The sequence below is a fragment of the Delphinus delphis genome, chromosome 3 (assembly GCF_949987515.2).
Source record: "Delphinus delphis chromosome 3, mDelDel1.2, whole genome shotgun sequence".
Classification (NCBI taxonomy): domain Eukaryota; kingdom Metazoa; phylum Chordata; class Mammalia; order Artiodactyla; family Delphinidae; genus Delphinus; species Delphinus delphis.
The window spans coordinates 57,876,085-57,897,117 of NC_082685.1; the positions used below are offsets into that span (position 1 = coordinate 57,876,085).

A 21,033-nucleotide genomic window follows, 5' to 3' on the forward strand; every position below is an offset into this window, starting at 1 on the left:
TATCTGTGTGGATTAAGAGGCAATCTACTATTTTGCAAGTCCTTTCTTTTCTCAGGATCCTGCTGAGTGGCTGGAAAGGCTATCTTCCACACTCTTCACTCAGACCTACCTGAGTATATTAGCCCTGTCCTGTAACCCCACAGAGGGGTCTGGCTGAGATGAGCCACCTACCTGCTGTCTATCAGAGCCAGGCTTACGAGGCCCTGGGGCAAGGGGCTTCAGTGACTGCCTTTGTAATGAGGCTGCCTTCCAGGGTTGCCCCTGGCAACCAAGCTGCTCCAGTGGAGTGCATGTCTTAGAAGAGACTTGGGAGCCGGGGGAGGTCACTGAACCATAGGATGCAGGCAGCATGTAAGTTAGTGTCCTCCTTTCCTCCTCCCAGCCCCAGACCCCACTCCTGTGATGAGTACAAGTGCTTTCCCCTCACCTGTCTTCCCCAGGTCAACAGGATCAGCCTAGATTCTCCATGAGGACAAGAAGGTTAGGGAGAACCTGTCTGGTTTGCCCTGCAGCTGAGATCTGGGTACCCAACACATCCTTGGCCAGTTTCCCCATACCACATGTCCTCAAATGACTAATACTTTTTCACCCTTTAAGCATCAACATCGCTTTCTCCAGGAAGCCCTGACTTGCTTCCTGTGCCTCAGGCAGGGATAGGTGCCCTTGCCCATGAAACCCTGAGCATCACTCCATCATATTACACACTACCCTGACTGTTTTTATCTGTTTGTATTACCTCCTTGAGGTTAAGGACTGTGTCTTCTCTAGCACAGGATCTGGCAAACAGAAGGCACAAAATAAACTCTTGTTAAATGGATAAGTGAATAAATGAGAACACAAGATTCTGACAGGAGAAAACAGGGAAGTGGGAGGCAGCTGTTTAAGCACTGGCTGGAGGAAGTAGCATGCATAGCACACAAAGGGCCACGGAATGATTCAGCTTTATCTAGAATGTAAGGTATGAGGAGGGAGCAGGGAAGGTAGGCCAGGGCCATTCAGGACAGTCTTGAAAGCTGAGTTAATACATTTGGGACAGGAGAGTGGCAAGCTCGCAGCAGCATTTTAGGAAGACAGCTCTGGCCAGGTGTGCAGGATGGACTGGAGGGGAGAGCCAGCTGGCAGGGAGACTAGTCAGGAGGCTGTTTTGACAGTCCAAGCTTGACATGTAAAGGGTCTAGACAAGAGCAGTGACAAGGGGAAATGAAAGCAAGAAATAAACCACCCAACTCTGTTGGATGGTTTCTTCATGCAGCCTAGGAAATGTCAGCCTCTGCCTGACCCTGGTTAATTAGCATCCTGTGGTTGTCATCTGAGCTGACTGGCCACCGGAGCACTCTGCTCTCTGGAGAAACTGTAGCTGCCATCCTCCGTGAAGCTGTTACTTCGAGGGGGCTAAGTGCTGGTGGGGGTGGAAGGTAAGTCTAGGAGAGTATTTCCCAAACTAGTAGTCCTGGAACAGTGGTCCACTGTATATTAGTAGTCATCTTGCAAAGAAAAATAAATGAGTTATCTGCTTGGATAACTGTGGGAAACTCCAGACTCAACAAAGGGCAAAGCCACTTCTTTACCCTAATATCTCAAGGGGGCCGTATTACACACACACATACCCCCAGTGTTTATCAAACTTAAATGGCATTGGAGCCTTTTTCACGTCATACCCATTCGCAGCTCCTAAAGGAACAGTCACCAAACAGCTGAAAGACTCCGGAATCAAAATTGTTTGCCATGCCTCTTGCAGGATGCGTCTGGACTACACATGTAGAGCACACTGCCTGCATGCCCACCGCCCTTGCGTAGAGAGATGTAACTTCACCCACAGCCTAACCTCATAAGCAGTATAGAAGCTGCTTACAAGCTCCGGCCCTGAAGTCAGTCTGCCTGGATTCAGATCCTAGCTCTACCACTTAACAGTTACCTAGCCTCTCAGTTTCCTTATCTACTCAATGAGGAAAATATTAGAACTGACTTCAGTGGGGTTGTTTGGAGGATTATATTAGTGAGATAAGCCCTGAAAAGCACTTTACACTGTGCCCAGTACATAGTAATCCCTCAATAAATATGAGCTACTCTTTTTCTTATGCAGCCAAGTATTCTATGATGAGAGCCCAAGCCCTCCAACCATAGCTCTGAACTGAGGCAACCTGACGAGGCCTGGTATGAAAAGGCAAGGAAGGGGTCAGATTCTCTTTGGGGAATTAGGACTGGGACACAGGGCTAAATGATTAATGCTAGAGTGAAAGCTGAAAAGATCAAAGAGGGGCCAGGGGGAGGCATAAGAATCACAGCAAAAGCATTTTTGTACAGTCTGCCCCTCATTCTCCGTGCCAAAATTCCCATTTTCTGGTGTCCCCATTTGCCTTTCCTTTATCAGAGAGCTGTCAGGCCCCCAGGTATTTGAAGCCAGTGGTTTCCTGGCTGCAGTACCACTGCTAAAATCTGTTTCTACTTTCAGAACACCTCCAAAATGTGTGGGAGGCTTTCCTTACACCAACACCAATTCTCCAACTCTCTGGACACTGGCAGCATGTCCTACAATTCAATTCAATTCTGACACTAACTACTGGAAATTAGCATCGGGTCTCACAGGTTAAGGGCTCAGTCCCACAAGGCTGCTTTCCATTTCGGATGCCAGTTGCAAGCCTTTGGCCTCCTCTACTTCCGACCAGCTAGCTATAAATTTGGGGTTCCCATGACTCTTCTCAGGTGCAATAATTTGCTAGAACAGCTCATAGAACTACGGAAAGGCCCTTACTTGCAGTTACTGGTTTATTATAAAGGACATTATAAAGGATACATATAAACAGCCAGATAAAGAGGTATGTAGGATGAGGGCCTGAAGGGTCCCAACTGCAGGAGATTCTGTCCCCATGGACGTGGGGGCACCACCCTCCTGGCACGTGAATGCATTCACAAAACTGAAAGCTCTTGGAACTTTGTCATTTAGGGGCTTTTATGGAGGTTTTATCACATAGCCATGATAGATTATTTACTCAATCTCCAGCCCCTCTTCTCTCCTCAGTGGGTAGGGGGAGTGGGATGAAAGTTCCAGGCTTCTAATCAAGATTAGTCTTTCTGGTGACCAGCCCCTATCCTGAAGCTATCCAGGGTCCCACCAAGAGTCACTTCATTAGAACAAAAAAGGATCCTATTACCCTGGAAATTCCAAGGGATTTAGGAGCTCTGTGTCAGAAACAAAAGATGCTGCTATCACCCCCATTACTCAGGAAATTACAAGGGTTTGGGGAGCTCTTTGTCAGAAACTGGAGACAATGATCAAATATGTATTTCTTGTTATGCCACAGGGATCAACTCAATAAGTATTTATAGACTCTTACTGTATGAGTAAGAAGCTCATGTCAAATCCTCTATGACTACAGGGAACACCACTTCACCGCACCTTTTACCCTCCCTTTATATCTCCTTGCCCTCACCACACACACACCTTTCCAGACACTTACCTTGAACCCAATAGCTTTCACACATTCCAAGGAGAGGCCTTTGGATTTGGAAAACAGAATGATGGAATGGGGGAATAATTCCTTTCCACCCGTACAGCATTTTACAAAGTGCTTTTTTTTAAATAAACAAATTTATTTATTTATTTTTGGCTGCGTTGGGTCTTCGTTGCTGCGCATGGGATTTCTCTAGTTGTGGCGAGCGGGAGCTACTTTTCGTTGCAGTGCACGGGCTTCTCATTGCAGTGGCTTCTCTTGTTGAGGGGCACGGGCTCTAGGCACACGGGCTTCAGTAGATGTGGCATGCAGGCTCAGTAGTTGTGGCTCTCGGGCTCTAGAGCGCAGGCTCAGTAGTTGGGGCACACGGGCTTAGTTGCTCCACAGCATGTGGGATCTTCCCAGACCAGGGCTTGAACCCGTGTCCCCTGCATTAGCAGGTGGATTCTTAACCACTGAGCCACCAGGGAAGCCCACAAAGTGCTTTTTGTATATTATCTGATTTTGATAATAGCTCTCTGAGGAAGGTATTATTATCCTCATTTTACAGATGAAAAACTAAAGTCTGAAAAACTCAAGTAATAGCTCAAGGTCATACAGCTACATAGGGTAGAATGAGGACCAGAACCTGGCAATTTTGACCTCTAAGCCAGGGACCTATTCACTATACCCTCCAATCTGACCTCCACCTCGACCCAGGACTTAGGGGTCAGGCCCATACACTCGAGAATCACAGTCTTGATCTGACTGAGAACTTGTCTCTGAGTTCTGTGGATTTGTGGGTAGGCAGCACCCCAAATACCTAGCTTGCCTCTGGAAGTGACTTTTGAGAGGAAGTGAGCTGGCAAGGGCATTCAGGGATGCCAGGAGCAAAGTCTTGGATCAGAGCTGCTCTTCCCACTCTTGTCATATGCTCTCCTCTGGGGAGATCCCCAGCAGCTGTGATATAGTTGGCTTCAATATTCTGCCCTGATGTGGTCTGACAGCAGCTAAAAGGCTAGAGTGGGAAGATACTAAGACTGAAAATCCCTCAGTGGAAATGTGGTTTCTTGTTACTATCCTTCATGGTCCCATGGTATGCTGGGGACTCAGCAAGTCTCGGGCACCACGATTATCTCATAGGTTTTGAGTCTCATTCATTATCCATGGTATGAGGCATCTTATCCTTCTCTAGCCTCCAGAGACGGCCTGAACTTAAGCACGCTCAGGCAGATGATGGGTATCTGTTGCCTTGGTTTTCCTCTTTAGACCTGTCCCTCCTCTCCTCCTGCAATGGGAACCAGTTTCTTCTCACTGATGAACCAGCTTCTGAATCCTGGGACTCACTTCACCTCTTCTTTCCCCTCTTCTCATCACAGAATCAGAGGGTACCCCCAAATCCCCCATGTTTTATCTTCCAAATTCTAGGACCTACAATTTCTTCATTACAAGGGGGAAAGGATGTATTCCTTCTCATTCCCCTTATCCTGTGGGGATGAGAAGGCAGGTTGTTTCAGCCCTCATTCTACCCTATCCAAATTGCTACCCTTCCCAGCTCCACCTCAGCTGTCAAAGCCTGAGACAGCACACAGACTAAGGGAACCACACAAAGTACCCCCCCGGGGACATGGAGGAAAGCTCCAAGTGTTTTTAGTTTCTCCCAACACACACACACACACACACACACACACACACACACACACACACTCACCTCTCTCTCTCTCTCATTTCCCCCCAACCTTTCCCTTCTTCCCTATCTCTCTCTCCCTCCCCCACTCTCCCTTTTTCTCCCTCACTCTCCTTCCTTCTATCCAAGAAGATGTTAATGGAGTTGTCCATTAAATGCAGCAGCTGCCAGAGTGCTAGGCTGACTGGGCAGAGGGCCTGAGCCCATTTATTCCAAACTACAACCCCCATCACATATCTCAGGTTTTTATCTTTTCATTTCCACATTGTGCCTCAGCCAGCTCGCTGAGTGCCAACTCCCTGTCTGAGAGCCCACATGCTTCCCTAGAGCACACACTGATGCCTGCCTGTCCACCAGCCACAGAAGCAGTGCATGGAGACGTGGGAGGGAGGATAGAAGAAAGGATAAATCAGCACACATCTCCCAAAGCCCAACCATGTCCAAGGAAATGTTGCTTAGAAAGTCTCAATTGTGGGGAACTTCCCTGGCGGTCCAGTGTTAAGACTTTGCCTTCCAACGCAGGGGGTGCGGGTTCGATCCCTGGTGGGGGAGCTAAGATAACACATGCCTCGTGGCAAAAAAAACAAAACATAAAACAGAAGTAATACTGTAACAAATTCAATAAAGACTTTAAAAATGGTCCACATAAGGGGACTTCCCTGGTGGCACAGAGGTTAAGAGTCCACCTGCCAATGCAGGGGACACAGGTTCAATCCCTGGTCTGGGAAGATCCCACATGCCACTGATCAACTAAGCCCATGCACCACAACTACTGAGCCTGCTCTCTAGAGCCCACGTGCCACAACTACTGAGCCTGCATGCCACAACTACTGAAACCCACGCGCCTAGAGCCCATGCTCCACAACAAGAGAAGCCACCGCAATAAGAAGCCCGCACACCGCAACAAAGAGTAGCCCCTGCGCTCCGCAACTAGAGAAAGCCCATGAGCAGCAATGAAGACCCAACACAGCCAAAAATAAATAAATAAATTTATTTGTAAAAAAATAGTCCACATAAAAGAATCTTAAAAAAGAAAGCCTCAATTGTGGAATCTTTCTCTGGCATTTATCTATAATTGTGACAATTTATTACAATGTCACAAAGTCTAAAAACCACTCTCAAGAAGACCATAGCCTGTTTCTGAAGAAACAGGAGACCAGTATCCACCTGTCATTGTTATCTGGTGCCTACCCTGACCTCCACCATGAGTTACTAGAAAGTCATATACTTTACCAGCTATTTAGAATAAAGACAACAAAACAATAATTTTTTTTTTTTTTTTGGCAAAGCCATGCGACTTATGGGATTAGTTCCCTGACCAGGGATTGAACCCGTGCCTCCTGCAATGGAAACGTGGAGTCCTAACCACTGGACTGCCAGGGAATTCCCAAAACAATAACTTTATAGTATAGGAAAATCCTAGAGTATCAGCTGTGTACAGTCTGGCAAATTGTGCGAACACAGCTTGATCAAAGAATGGAACTCTGGCTTAGCATGGGACTCTGCCTTCAGTTCTTGGTTCTTCCTGCTTCTCCTAGCTTTATCTTCTAGACAGACTCTTTTTTTGTTGTTTTAATTAATTAATTAATTAATTTACTTATGGCTGTGTTGGGTCTTTGTTGCTGTGCATGGGCTTTCTCTAGTTGTGGTGAGCAGTGGCTACTCTTTGTTGCGGTGAGCAGGCTTCTCATTGCGGTGGCTTCTCTTGTTGTGGAGCATGGGCTCCAGGCGTGTGGGCTTCAGTTGTTGCAGCATGTGGGCTCAGCAGTTGTGGCTCATGGGCTCTAGATTGCAGGCTCAGTAGTTGTGGCGCACGGGCTTAGTTGCTCCGCGGCATATGGGATCTTCCCGGACCAAGGCTCAAACCCATGTCCCCTGCATTGGCAGGTGGATTCTTAACCACTGTACCACCAGGGAAGTCCCCCAGCTTTATCTTTGACCTGTGATTCTCAGAGAAGCCATTCCACAAATATTAACTGAGTGCTACTATCTGCCAGCCTGCTCCTGCTGGTATAGCCCTTGAGTTCATGGCACGACTGACTCCTCCTTGTGGTTCTCTGACACCCCTATCCAGCTGGTTCCCTGGACACTATGACCAGAAGCTCCTCAAACCAGCTGGACTGATTTGATCCTTTCTTGAGCTGAGTGTGCTTTCTTCACACCTGAGTCTAGAAAGCACTATTCACAACTGACTACTTCACCCATAATTTGTCTTTCATAAGCAATTTCATTTGAACAAGCTAGATGTACTCCATAGTCAAAGAGAAGAATAGACAATGCATGCTGTAAAGGACACATGTTCCTCCCCAAGCATCAGTTCCTTAAGGAAGTCTCTCCATCCCCTAGCTTTTCTAAGACTGGAGGGGTAAGATCCTCCCCCCAACCTCAGGGGTAAGAACAGGATCCAGGACTAGCCCATCAGATTATTCCACACCTCTGCACACAGCAACTAGTTCAGAGAAGGTCATATGACTTAAGACCACACCAATTACAGTCTTCTCTGCACTTTTGTAGGAGTTCTGGGAAAGGTACATACTCTTTCCCTCTGGAATGGTGAGTTCTAAGGGTAGCACTGGTTTGGAGCTGCTGGTGGCCATCTGGCTGCCATGTGTGGAGAGCCTATCTAAGAATGAAACAATATAGCAGCAAACAAAACCAAGTGATGGTAATAATCTACACCTTCATGCAGCATCTGAACTCATGGATTTAGTCTTCCTGAAGCAAGTCTACTCTTCATTGGAGATGTTTGAGAAGAAAGCAGATACCTGCCTTTCAGTTGTCTGATATAAGGTCCTCATGCTACCTCTATTTTATTCCCTCCCACAAAATATGTTGGGAGAAAAGTTATGGAAATGAGTAGGAGTTGCCCAAAATTCCCCCTTTCATCTCTAAATCTAAACACAAGATCTCTTGAGAAGAAGAATCAGGAGCCACTCTCATTCTCCTGTGAGGCAACTAAGTACTTATTAAAGAGGTTAGGGATATTTGAGGCATGTCCCTAAATCTTTGAGAGCATCTGGACAAGCATTTACTGTGCTCTCTCACACATATTTCCTAGCGCCACTATCAAAATAGATGGGCCAAGGTGGGTCAGTGGAATGCCATGACCCAGAGGCATGTCAGGAGAGAGTTCTCTGCCCCTTCACCTACTCCATCCCTTCCTATCCCCACTGTTAGAGATAAGGAAGTTAAGCTCTAAGAGGTAACTAGAAGCAGGAAGAAATTATCTGGTGGAGGCTTTCTTGGGATAATGTTAGAATCCACCCTCATTCTCCTAAGATGGAGCCAGTCCCAAATTTCAGAGGCTCTGATGATGAAGCCTGCACTCAGAGAGGAAAGCAGGAGGCAGAAAAGGAAGAGAGAGGGAAAACAAAGGGAACTATTACAAAAAAAGAATGAAAAAGAATCTCCTAAGAACAAAAAAGCATCATGAAAAAGCCAATAGACTGAGCAAAACATAGCAGAGAGGGGACAGTTCCCGAGTATCTAAATCACTCCATCAAAGCAGAGAGTTCCCTGGGCAGGTGCTGGGCTTCTCCTTTCAGAGAACTCTGGACCCTGCTGAGGAAAGTGTAGAGCCTGGCTGGCTCTCAATCAATGCATAGACCTGCCCAGTTGACTCTGCTGTCTAGTCATGGCTCAGGGATTCTTGAAGTCAAGATGCTTCCATAATTGGTTAAGCCCATGTGGAATCTCAGTCTGTGGCTCTGTGCTAACAAGGCTATTTAAACCCTTGCTGGCAAGAAAAGCACAGCTGTCCACCAGATGCCTGCTGAAGAAGCCATCTATTGCTAGAAGAACACATCCTCATCTTCTTTCTCTGTGGACCTTTATTCCTCCACACTTTTTGGACACAGAAATAAGGGCTGTTTTTCCCAATATTCATTATCATTGGGCATTAATCACCATCACTATACTCACAAAGCATTATAGAGTCATTTAGGTTGCTCAGTACTCTACCACTTGGGAGAAGTGCTGCCTTAAGTTGGGTTCCCCAGAAGCATAGCCTGAGACAGGATTCAGGTCATGTGATTTGTTGAGGTCTGCCCTCAGGAGAAAGAGAATGAAGGAAGCAGGAAATGGTAAGAAAGGTGGATGTGGTCACAGCTTTGTATTTGGCCTCAGCCTGATCCTACGGGACAATTCAGGAGCATGAATGGCACCAAAAAATTGATCCTTCTTTGGGGTAAAGAAATGATCCTTCCTCAAGGCCTTTGTACCTCCTTGTCTGAAAGCTATAGGGGCTACAGAAGGTGTCTCCCATCCACCATGAGCAATTTTCTGGAGAAGGGGGCATCTGTGAGCCACTGGAACTCAATACAGCGGCTAGGAAAATGGATACACTGATGTGGTAAGGGAATTTTGGCAGGGTACCAACAGCATCTATTAGAGCTACTGTATTAGTCAGCTCTGGCTGCCTTAAGAAAATACCATAGAGTAAGTGGCTTAAATTTATTTCCCACAGTCTGGAGGCTGGAAGTCTGAGGCCAGGGCACCAGTGTGGTTGGGTTCTTACATGGGCTTTCTTCCTGTGGCCGCTTTCTTCCTGTGTGCCCACATGGGGTGGGGGAATGGGAGAGTGGGGTAGGGTAGGTAGCAAGTCCTCTGATGTCTCCTCTTATAAGAATACTAATTCCATCGTGAGAGTCCCACCCTTATAACTTCATCTAAACCTAAGTACCTCCCGAAGACCCTTCTCCAAATACCATCACATTGGGGGTTAGGGCTTTTAACATATGCATTTTAGGGGGACAAAATTCAATCCATAGCAGCTATCATTTCATAAACAGTTTCCCTGTTTACGAGACAACTGTTAGCCAGATTTGTTCAATGAGAACTACTTCCCTTGCACCTAAATTCTTCTGGAATCCCATTTGTTGTCTGATGCAGAAAAGACCAGTTAGACCCCAACTAGCTGAGCTGGGCCTGGGATGTCCCAACAGTTTCTCTCTTCTCCATCTCAGCAGGCACTTCTTCTCGCTCTGGGAAAGTCAGGCTGTGATTATTTGCAAGCCTCAGCCCTTGGTAAGTATTCTGTAGGTGACAGCAGAGGCGTCTGGGTGCAGTCCTATCCAGCTCAAGCTTTGAAGCTCCAAAGCAGAGCCATTAACATTCTCTTCAGCCTCAGACAGTTCTCTTCAGCCCTTGTTAGTCTCATTTTCTTCCCTCTCAACTTTTTCATCAAGAGCAGCAGCTTCCTTTTTGCTAGAACTATTTCGTCTCTTCAAAGAGCTCTGGGCTCCAGGGAGGCCTGTGGCCAAGAGACTTGCCAGACACCTCTCGATTTTCAATGAAGAGCACACTGTGCCACCTGCTCTGTAGCTAATAATGCAAGCACCTCAACTCCCCTCAGTTCAGGATTGAGGAAAGGACCAGTCAGGAGGACACCTTCCCTCTGGCTTCCTGCGCTGTCTGCAGTGGTTAGGCCGTGGGTTATGGAGGCTATCCTGAGTCCCCCAATCCACCCTTACTTCTGGATTTGGGTTATTTAGATAGGGGAAGTCAGGGAGGAGAGACACAGGCCCTGCCCTCAGAAAGTAGAAATCTATCCACTGCCCGCCCATCTTCCATTCTGAAGCCTTTTTCCATTCACAGGGGAGGAGGTAGGAGGACTCTCCCTTTCACAGACGGGGTCCTGTAGGCCTGAAAGGGGCAGAAGAAAGTTCTCAATGAGAGTGCCATTAATGCCTCCATAATTTATTAAGAGCTGTCAAATACTTAGCTGTGTGGTAGATTCTTAGAAAATAGGAAGAAGCAATCTCAGGGAAGCTTTTAAATTCTACTACTGGCCCCAAAGTAAATTTCTTAGGCAATCTACAGATTTTAGTAAGAGGGACTCCAGTGCCTGCAATTCAGACAGAGAAGGAGTCAGGCAGAGGGTAATTCAGCTTCATTGTCCAAACTTTCCTCTTAAGCCTGCCCTTTTCCATCAAGAGCCACTGGTTGTATTCCTGTGTCCTCACCAAGGTTTTTGAGGGGTGAGGGGATTGTGTCATATTCTCCCACTGCCCAGGACTTGATTCTGTCAACTCTGTAGCTTTCCTTCTCTTATGCCCTATAGCTATCTCAGGCATACAAGCACTCACTCCTTACAATTGCTTCTGCAGTGATTCCAGAGAGGCACATGAAAACAACTTTCCCAGGATCACATTTTACCAAACTCCTCTGCAGACTGAACAACACCTATGACAATGGGGTACAATCATTTGTATTCATTTCCCTGTCCCTTCTGCCCGCAGAGCTGGGCCTAGCATCACCCAGCACACCTGCCCAGGTGGGCCCAGAGGTACACAGAGAAGGACTGCTACTCCATCTGCTGGTTTGACAGCAGCCCTGGGTTGCAGCCTTTCAACTCCTTGTAAGGCAGGCTCTGGTGCTGAACCAGGAGACCAAAATATCTTTTTGTCACGATAGAGAAAAGATATTCAGACATTTTGTCAAAAGTGATGACATTTACCCCTCCCACCTTAAACCTACAGACAGACACAGATAGAGCTGGAAAACACAGAACCAAGGATTATTGATCTAACAGGACCTGTCTCTGCTCTGGGCAACCATTGTTTTGGGGCTATAATAGGGACCTGAATATAACAAGAAGACAGCTCCAAACCAAAGTGGAGGTAGGAAGGGTTAGGATGGGGTTTAGAAAAACACTGATGATATTGGGCCTTTTCTTTTCTTCTTTCCATCAAGCCCTTCACCTCTACTTGCCTTTTTTGTAAAAAATTCTTCATTGGCAGATTATTTCCCCAGGGCCTGTCCATCCAGAGTCATCTTTATGCTCACAATTTCTTATTTACCTACCCTTAGCGAGGCAAGGAAAGGATGGGGGTCCATTTTATAGATGAGGATAATTAAGTTTCCTCAACAGAAGAGAGGAGAAAATGATATTATCTGCCCTTACACAGAAATGAATTACTTAGTTCCTGAAATCCCTGTTCAATGACAGTAAGTACACAGTGCTATTTGGAAGTTTCAACAGAGGCTCCACTATGTCATATCCATGTGATACAAAAGGGAGGTGTTGGGCTTCCCTGGTGGCGCAGTGGTTAAGAGTCCGCCTGTCGATGCAGGGGACACAGGTTCGTGCCCCGGTCCGGGAAGATCCCACATGCCGCGGAACAGCTGGGCCCGTGAGCCAGGGTCGCTGAGCCTGCGTGTCTGGAGCCTGTGCTCCGCAACGGGAGAGGTCACAACAGTGAGAGGCCCACATACCACAAAAAAAGAAAAAAAAAAGTGAGGTGTCAGCAAAGATGCAAGTTTTCATAGAAAAGCGTTGAAAAACAGTGATGAAACGCTAAAATCTTCACCCATATTAAGAAGCTGTTGGATATTAAGAGAAATTTTTTGGAAAAAAATTTATTTGGTGAGAAGCATTGGTATGCTGTGGGTTCCCCCTCCAAAGAAAGAATGGTGCCTACATTTCACCACAAGCCTACTGAGAAGAGCTTCAAGGGGAACCCTCAGAGAGCTTGATATGTGTCTCGTGCAGTTAGAGGGGCAGAATAGACTAATTTCTGATTCCAGCTCAAGAAATGTAGGGGCCATTGTATGGGCTAGCAGCTGCTTAACAATGTTGGGATTGCCCATAGTCTCAGAGCTTGTGTGAGCAAAAAAAATGGTTTCTCACAGAGAAACTGGAAATGGACTGTTGATTTATTAGGGGCTATAGAGGAAGAAAGCAACTGACAGAGGAAAGTGTACTTGCCCAGGTCAAGTGTGTGTGTGCGTATATGGAGGGGAGTACAGATCTCTGAAGAACCCACAGAAGTGCCCCAGGAGAAAGCTAAATTTAAACATTGGCCATTCCTGGAGAACACAAAGCCAGCTTCAACAACATGAGACAAGTACAATATTTCCTGCTCTCTCATACTTCCTTGCTCTAATCCTGGAAGGATCAGAAACTTCAGAAAAGAAAGAAGGACCACACCCTGCTTTTCACTTGTAGCAAACCCAAGATGAAGGAGGACAAATAGCTTAAAGCTGAAAAACAGTGACAATACCTGGGCTCAACATATTAAGTACCTAACTGAGATCATGTTTTATTACATAAAGCGACTGGAGGGCTTCCTAATGCCTGCAAGAAAAGCATTTGTCCAGGAATGGAGTTAGGACCATCACTACTGAGCAAGTTTAAAGGAACAGTGGGAGCCAAAAACAAAGTTCTTTTTTTTATGATTACACCCCATGAGTCCTGCTTATCATTGTTCTAGTTACAACTGTAAAAGTTAATCCTCAACCTTTATTTTAAAAAGTAATAAAAATACCACCAAAGGGGTCATAACAAGAGGAGCTGTTGTCAGAGCTAATGGTTCTCCTTGGCTTAATAGCACTCTAATGTCCTTGTGCAAAATGAGGCCTATGGATTTAAGCTCTGCCACTTCTCCCTGTTTTTCTTAATTTCCCAAAGCATCCTCTATTCTTTCCTCCTGTTACCCTGCAGTACTACTAGTTTTGAGAGAAGCTACTTTTAACAGTGTCCTAAAACCTCCTGTGCTGTTACATTCCTGCCCCATATCCTGCCCCTTGCACCTTGGGCATTCCCAGGGGTAACACGGGGAGTCATAAGTCACCATGACTTATGTAGTCAAAGTCCCTTCCATGGTAACACTTACTGCCACATACACCCACGTACAAAGCACTATAGAAGGAAAATTATATACATGGATTCTCTGCCCTCCAGGAAAGTACAACTTAAGACAGCTAACATTAAACAGATAAGCATAAATAGCAGAAAAGCAGCAGTAAACCAATACATCAATGAACAGCAGGGGAAATGCATGATTGAAGTGGGAAGCAGAGTTGGCCAGTTGATGAACGTTTACTGAATGGCTACTAGGTGTCAGGCATTGGGCTAGGTTCTGGCAATAAAACTGTGAACAGAACAGACACAGTCCCCATGCACATGGAGCTTTCAAAATACTGGAGAAGATAAACACCAAACAAATTTTTACTAAAAGGTGGTTTAATGAATATAAGTGCACAAAACGCTGTTGAAGATAATATGCAGGACCGGTCTGGGCATTAGGAATCTAATCTAGTTTGGGGGTTAAAGAAGCTTGCCTACACAAGTGACATTAAAATATGGGGGGACCCAGGACTTCCCTGGTGGCGCAGTGGTTAAGAATCCACCTGCCAATGCAGGGGACATGGGTTTGAGCCCTGGTCCAGGAAGATCCCACATGCCACGGAACAACTAAGCCCACGAGCCACAACTACTAAGCCCACGTGCCACAACTACTGAAGCCCGCGCACCTAGAGCCTGTGCTCCGCAACAAGAGAAGCCACCACAATGAGAGGCTCACGCACCACAACGAAGTGTAGCCCCTGCGTGCCACAACTGGAGAAAGCCCATGCGCAGCAACAAAGACCCAACTCAGCCAAAAATAAATAAATTTTAAAAAAAGAAATGGGGGGACCTGAAGGCTAAGTAGGGTTAGACAAATGGCTGGTGGTGAGAATGGGGACCTAGGAAGCAGAAAGGACATGTGGGAAGGCAGAAACAACACAATGAAGGAACTGAGAGAAGGCCTGAGTGGCTAGAATGAATCAATCAAGTGGAAAAGGGGTCGAGGTGAGGAGGTTGAAGGGATCAGCAGAAAGCTGGAGATTTTAAGTGTTGATTAAAAGCAATGCAAGTGAAAATTATAGGATCAAAGATTTGAAGTACTGGAAGGAATTTTAAGGTTATCCAGTCAAACCACTGGGATGATGCTGGAATCCCCTCTGCCTGTTCCCTATCACTAGATCAACATGCATGAAGGCCAGAAAGGACTTGGCATGGGCGGGGGGGTTGTCCACAGGAAGCTGGTATAAGCAGCAAGTGAAGTACTCTTGAAGCCCCAAGGGCTGAGGCAGGAAACTCTCCATTTCCCCAGAGTTTGAGCTGGAGCTGCCTCTCTGGTCAACCTGCCTATTTGTGTGAAGACACCCTCACAGGATTGGCCAAGGAGAAGTGAATGGCAATCATTTGTGTTTATTAACCATAGCTTGGTGAGAGAAGAATTACTTTGAGCAGGTGTCAGGGAAGCTGGTTTGTTCAAGAGTGATTGGCTAGTTTGCATTCATGACAGAGAAACCTATTGTGAAGGGCAGCCTGTGGAAAAGCCAAAGGATGGCAAAGCCAGAGTGCCCACCACCCAGAGGAGCTCTGGACCACTTACTCTGATAGTGGAATTTGTTTGTCATTGTTAGGGCAAATGCTTCTTCTGGTGCTGGAGGCAAGCAAGGAGGCTATTCCTTGATGGTAGACACCAATGAAACACTCATTATTTTTATGGCAGTAATGAAACCTGGCCCCTTTTGCCCTTCATTTTCCTGCTTCTCACTATATGGCAGGGCTGGGTATGCTTAGGTAGGATCCTGTGTCCATGTCATGATATTCATTAATCAGCATTTAGTGAGCACCCCATACTATGAAGAGCCCGGTGGTGGCTCAGGATACAAGAAAGTAGAGGTCTCGGTACTTGAGAGGCTCATAAATCTAGATGAGAAAGGCAGAAACAGGCACCAGATGATAAATCATAGCCTCGGGTACCAAATGGATGTACAGAAGAGAACTAGGTTTATGGAGGACTAGATCACTGTGAAATGCGCTAACCACCAAGCTTTCTGAGCTGGCACTTGTTCTGGGTGTCACATCAGTCGGGTGTGGTGAGGAGGTGGGACAGTGTGGGGTTAGAGGAACAGGGCTAAGCCAGGGGCCTCTGACAAAGGAGCAATGGGAAGTCGCATTTCAAAGGTGAAGAAAATCATGAAAAGCCCTAATGGTAGACTAAGGAGCTTGGAGCTTTGATTTTTATTCTAGAGACAATGAGAAGCCCCTGAGGGTTTCTGGGCAAGAGCTTTAGAACAACTATTCTGATTGGAACGTACAAAATAATTTGAATGGAGAAGAGAGGGGAAAAAATGGAAAGGAAGCCAGTTAGGAGATCAGCATATGACACGATTTAAAATTTTTCTTTTCTTTTTTTACTGAAAGAACTGGATGACAGATATTTCCCTTAACCTCCCATGGAAATTTAAGATAAAGGAAATAAAATTTTGGTTGTAGTGATAGGGGTTTGGGATTTAAAAGACCATTAAGATTACTATAAAAGAGCAAGATAAACCAGCCTCAGAGCAGCATAATGCAGGGAAGTGCTCCAGGCAGACTAGAAAGAGATTCCCCTGGGTTGTAGATGAAGATGGGTTTGTACAACAGGGGGACCCAGACCTTGCTCCTTGGCAGCACCTGAGGAGGGAACACAACCCTAGAGAAGACTGGCCCCATGATACAACTAGGAGACAGGACTCTAAGCTGCAGGATTCATAGCCTCACAAAAGGTTTCTGTGAGTCAAGGAGGAAGATCAGACACTCAGGCCCTGGACCTGAAGGGATGGTGCAAATAATGGCACAGCAGGTGTCTCAGCAATAACCAGCATCTCAAAGCCGCTTCCAATCTCATGGCAAAATATAAGATACTGGAAGCAAAATTCAGATCTGAAGATGAAATATAAATGAGGTTAAATTTCCCACCAGTCAGATGGGATAGGAGCATACAACTGGAGTTTACCTTTATTTAAGCTTATAAATAAATGTGATACTTCCCTTACACCTGAATTTATAAACTGAGAGTCATACCTGATATAACTTCTACAGTTCAAGTGTGGAAAGATGTCACCTAGATTAGAATGACTGCAGCGAGAAGACAAAGGCATACAAGTCCTAGAGATATTATGCAGGAAGAAAGAACAGGACTTACTCTGCCCAGAATCTACAGAAAATCCCAGGACACAGTGAGAACACAGGAAATTTCTCCTTGCCTCTGTCGCTCTCTACCCTTAGGCATCTTTATAGGGGACTCAAGTAAACGCTTTGTGAGTTAGTCTTAGCATTCACAAATTACGATGAAATGTAACTTAAAAAAGCTTTGTTCTCTCCCAAGGCTTTATGTTAGTGCTCAGGTGGAGAGGGTAATTTTTTTAAAAAAAGGATGAGATTTTTCATTGAGTTTCCACTTGGTGTCAGATATGGTGGGTACTAGCAATACCTACATTAATAAAACTCTGTTCTTGTCCTTAAGATGCTCACAGTCTAGTGGGAGGGACAAATATGCTGATTAACTCCCATGTGTGTGTCATAACAAGACTGTGAATAAATATTCTAGAAGCACAGAGGATCAAGTGACAAGCTCCGTCTCAGGAAGCCAGAGAAGGCTTTAGAGAGAAGGTGAGATTTAAGAGGGTTTTACTGGATAAGTAGGAGCTCGACATTTAGACAAGAAATAGAAGAGCTTGTCAAATAGTGGGAAAGGTATATACAAGGCATGGAGGCATAAAGAAACAGTGAGTTTGCAGTGGGGGAGTGGGAGATTACACTCAGTGAAAAAGATGTTCTGCCTGGAATTGGCCCCTACAATCTTTAACCAAGGCTACCCATATGATCAACACATTCACCTCAAAAGAACTTCTGAGATACACCAAAGAGAAGTCACATGTCACCTGGTGTATGGCCCTGTGCTGGAGACTACACAAAGGGATACAGACACTTAACTACCCACTGAGAACCTAATAGCCTCAGGCAAAACTTCATTTTTCTCTCTGTTTTTCTCTTTGAAGTCTTCTCACTGAAAATACTAGGATGTTTTCCTTCCTCAATAATATCCAACCTCATAGTCTTCATCTATCAAATGAGGAAATTTCAGATAAAACACTTCAGTTTAAAACCCATCTTCCAGAAACCTGGATAAAGCCTGACGACTTAGAGGGGCACATCACACTGCTCAGCTTCAAGCTTTCTGTCCCAGGGGTCACTTCTATTTAGGCCCTACTCCTTCCCCCTCTTTAGCCCTGAAGACTCAGGCAGGGTGGAAGAGGGCTACGCCTGCCTACTATCCATTGTAACTTTGAAACAGGAGGGAAGGGGGCAGAGCACAACCTTTAAAAGAAAGACGTAGACATTGAGGATACGACAAACACTGGTTAGAACCGGTTAGGTCCAAGATGGTGAAGATTCGACTTCCAGTAGACCTTGAGCCTCATTATACACTCATTGTAATATATCAGCAAGCTAAATGACACACCCACAGGTGCCATGACAGTTCCGACACCAACCATAAAAGGCCAAAAAGTGTGCCGTGGCCCAATTCCTGGAAATCTCTGCCCCTTCTCCAAAATAGTTGGAATAATCCTCCCACCCATTAGCCTATGAAATTATCCAGCCCATAAAAACTAACCAACCCATATTTTCGCGCCTCTCATCTTCTCTCTGTCTGTGGACTGTGTTTCTCCCAGGGCTGCTCTTGCCTTTTGAGGTGGATCACATTCTGTCTATGAAATCTATAGCTCTCTAAATAAATCCATTTCTTACCTATCACTTTGCCTCTTGCTGAATTCCTTCTATGCTGAGACATAACGAACCTGAGCTTCATTAAGTCCTAAGACCAGCTGTGCAATCTTAATTAAAAGACAGTGAGTTCGAATCCCAGTCCGTGGGTTCAACTCCCAATCTGGGTTTTGGTTGGGTTCGAGTCCCATCTTAGTTGTGCGGTTTCAACTTCATGTAAAATAATGGCACAAGAAGAAAATACCCCCAAAAAATTTAATAGAGTTTTCCCCTAATAACGTGCCTCAAGATTTATTGAGACATCTGAATCTCATTTTCAGCACATTAATGGTCTCGATTGCAAATGTACAAGTTATATATTTTGTGATGTATTTCTAATAGAATTCAGGGATCAGGGAAGAAAAGATATTATTATTGATAGATTCTTTGAGGGTGAAGGGAGGGTCTTAGAAAACTGACTTCAACTTAAAAAAGAAAGATAATTTGGTTTTACTTTTCAAATAAAAAGTGTGTTTGATTTTGAAAAACAATCATCCCGACTCACATTTTTGTGTTTAACAACCACCTTGAAATTGGTCTGCTTCAGAGGACAGCATGATTCTGGGCTACCTTAGCATGAATGATTTATGACACTCATGAACTTGGCAACTACATCAGTTTTTCTAAAGCTGGCACCCAACACCACCTGCATGTTAAGTGAAGACTGATGATTTTTAAAGCTCACCCCATTATGCAGAGGTACATGAATTGTCTTATATGTGCAGTCTATAACTCCCAAGACAGATAAGGAGGCAGCTATGTCACAAAATTTATGGCTCTTTCCCGCTAAAGCTGAAGTTTTGGAGAAAAACTAAAGTAATAACTGGACCTTTGGAGAAAAATAGCTTTAGCTAATCATTATACCCCCAAATGATGAACCAGCTATAGCCTACCGCTATATCTTACAGGAACAAAGAGGCTAATGGTGAAAGTCGCTTTAATCACAGCAATGAACTATGTCTACGTTTTGAACACTGCAGTAATAGACAGAACCTAAGTGACTCTTTGGAAATATCAAGTACTCTGTCAGTTTAATTTATTCCCCAGTTTGGTGTCTGAGACCTCTTGCTGATCAAGTGGCCCAGTCAGACCCACAGACATGGACTTCAGAGAAGAGAATTCAATACCCTGGTGTGCCCAGTGGCAGAGAATTCAATACCTGTGTGCTCCCTCAAAGTGAAGAAAAGCAAATGCTGGTTTAGGTTCTGAAATGAAGCTTGTTTTCTGAGATTCTTTAGAAATGCAGCAAATCTCTCCACATACCCTGCAAAATAGTAGAAGCAAAGAGGATTAAGTGGAATAAACTTATGAATCTCAAGAAAGAATAAGATTATATAGACCACCATTAAAAATGACAAGTATATGAGACCAGGTTGACAAGTATATATTTTTAGAAAAGATAACTAAGCATAAAAAGCAGAACACAAAATGGCAAGCACACATGCCAACTGGAAGAACACAAAGTGACAGAAAAAATGGTGTTTCCAGCCTAGAGATTTTCAGTAATATAAAGCTAAGTGAAAAACAATGAAATTCTAAATAATTTATTTTCAAATATCCCTATCAATCAGGAAATAGACACATATGCACGGCTGCTAACGGCCCTGAATCCAAGAAGCACCCATCCCTCTCTCCTCTGCAGAGCTCAAAACAGTGGCACACTCTCCATGGCCTTTGAGAGTATAGAACACCAGCACTCAAATACCTAAGGTAACATAAGAAAGCTGAAGACGCAAAAAGTCTCCAAGTAAGGGTAGGAAAATTATTTGGAAAAAAAGATTGTGGGGAACCCACTTCCAACTTAAATGACTTATTAATAAGTCACTTGATTTTTGAAACGTGCCTGGGATTTGTCCAGTTCTGACTTTGGGCTCTGATAATGCCTTCGGTCTGCTTGTCTCAATGTGGTTGCTCTAACTCACGGAAATGATGCTCCACTCACAAAATAGTGCCCTAGGGAAAGAGAGCAATATCAAAGAACTACAAATTATGCATCAGGAAAAGTGAAGCCTCTTTGGCTACTGGGAGTATGTATATCTAAAAACAGGGAAGATGCACAGAGAAGACCTGTATTTGGGTTCAGGGACTCAGTTACTACTTCTCATTAAGTTACCTGTAGACACTTGATCACACAAACACAGGTGCTGTTCTCCAGGGCTTTGGTCCTGGTGTTCTATTGGTTGCCTTTAATCCTGAGAGCAGCCTCCCCAGCTTAGGCCAGGGAGCTGTGCTATAAATGGAATGATAGAGAAGTGGGCAAGCACCATACACACACACACACACACACACACACACACACACACACACACACACATCCTGGCACAACAGCCCAGAGTAAACCAGACTTCCTCTGGGAAGTCATGGAAAGCTGCAGAGGGCACACGCAGGGTAGCCTCATCCACAGCCTCTGTGGAGTCACGTTTGCACTTTGACAGGCTTAGAAACAGTTCCTTAGTCTACGGTGAAAGACAGGTGTTCATGAGACCCACAGCAGCTATCATGCTCACAGATTCTCCCTTTCCCCTGAAGAAGGGGGTCACAGGGCTCCT

General features: G+C 45.1%; 1 long non-coding RNA gene across 1 annotated transcript in view; it reads right to left on the reverse strand.

Moving 5' to 3' along the window:
• LOC132423251 (uncharacterized) overlaps positions 1 to 21,033 on the reverse strand; it is a 150,134-nt gene that overhangs the window by 96,307 nt on the left and 32,794 nt on the right. The window contains exon 3 of the long non-coding RNA XR_009518955.2: positions 19,644 to 19,748. This is a non-coding gene — a long non-coding RNA (uncharacterized lncRNA). The remainder of the gene's footprint in view (positions 1 to 19,643; positions 19,749 to 21,033) is intronic.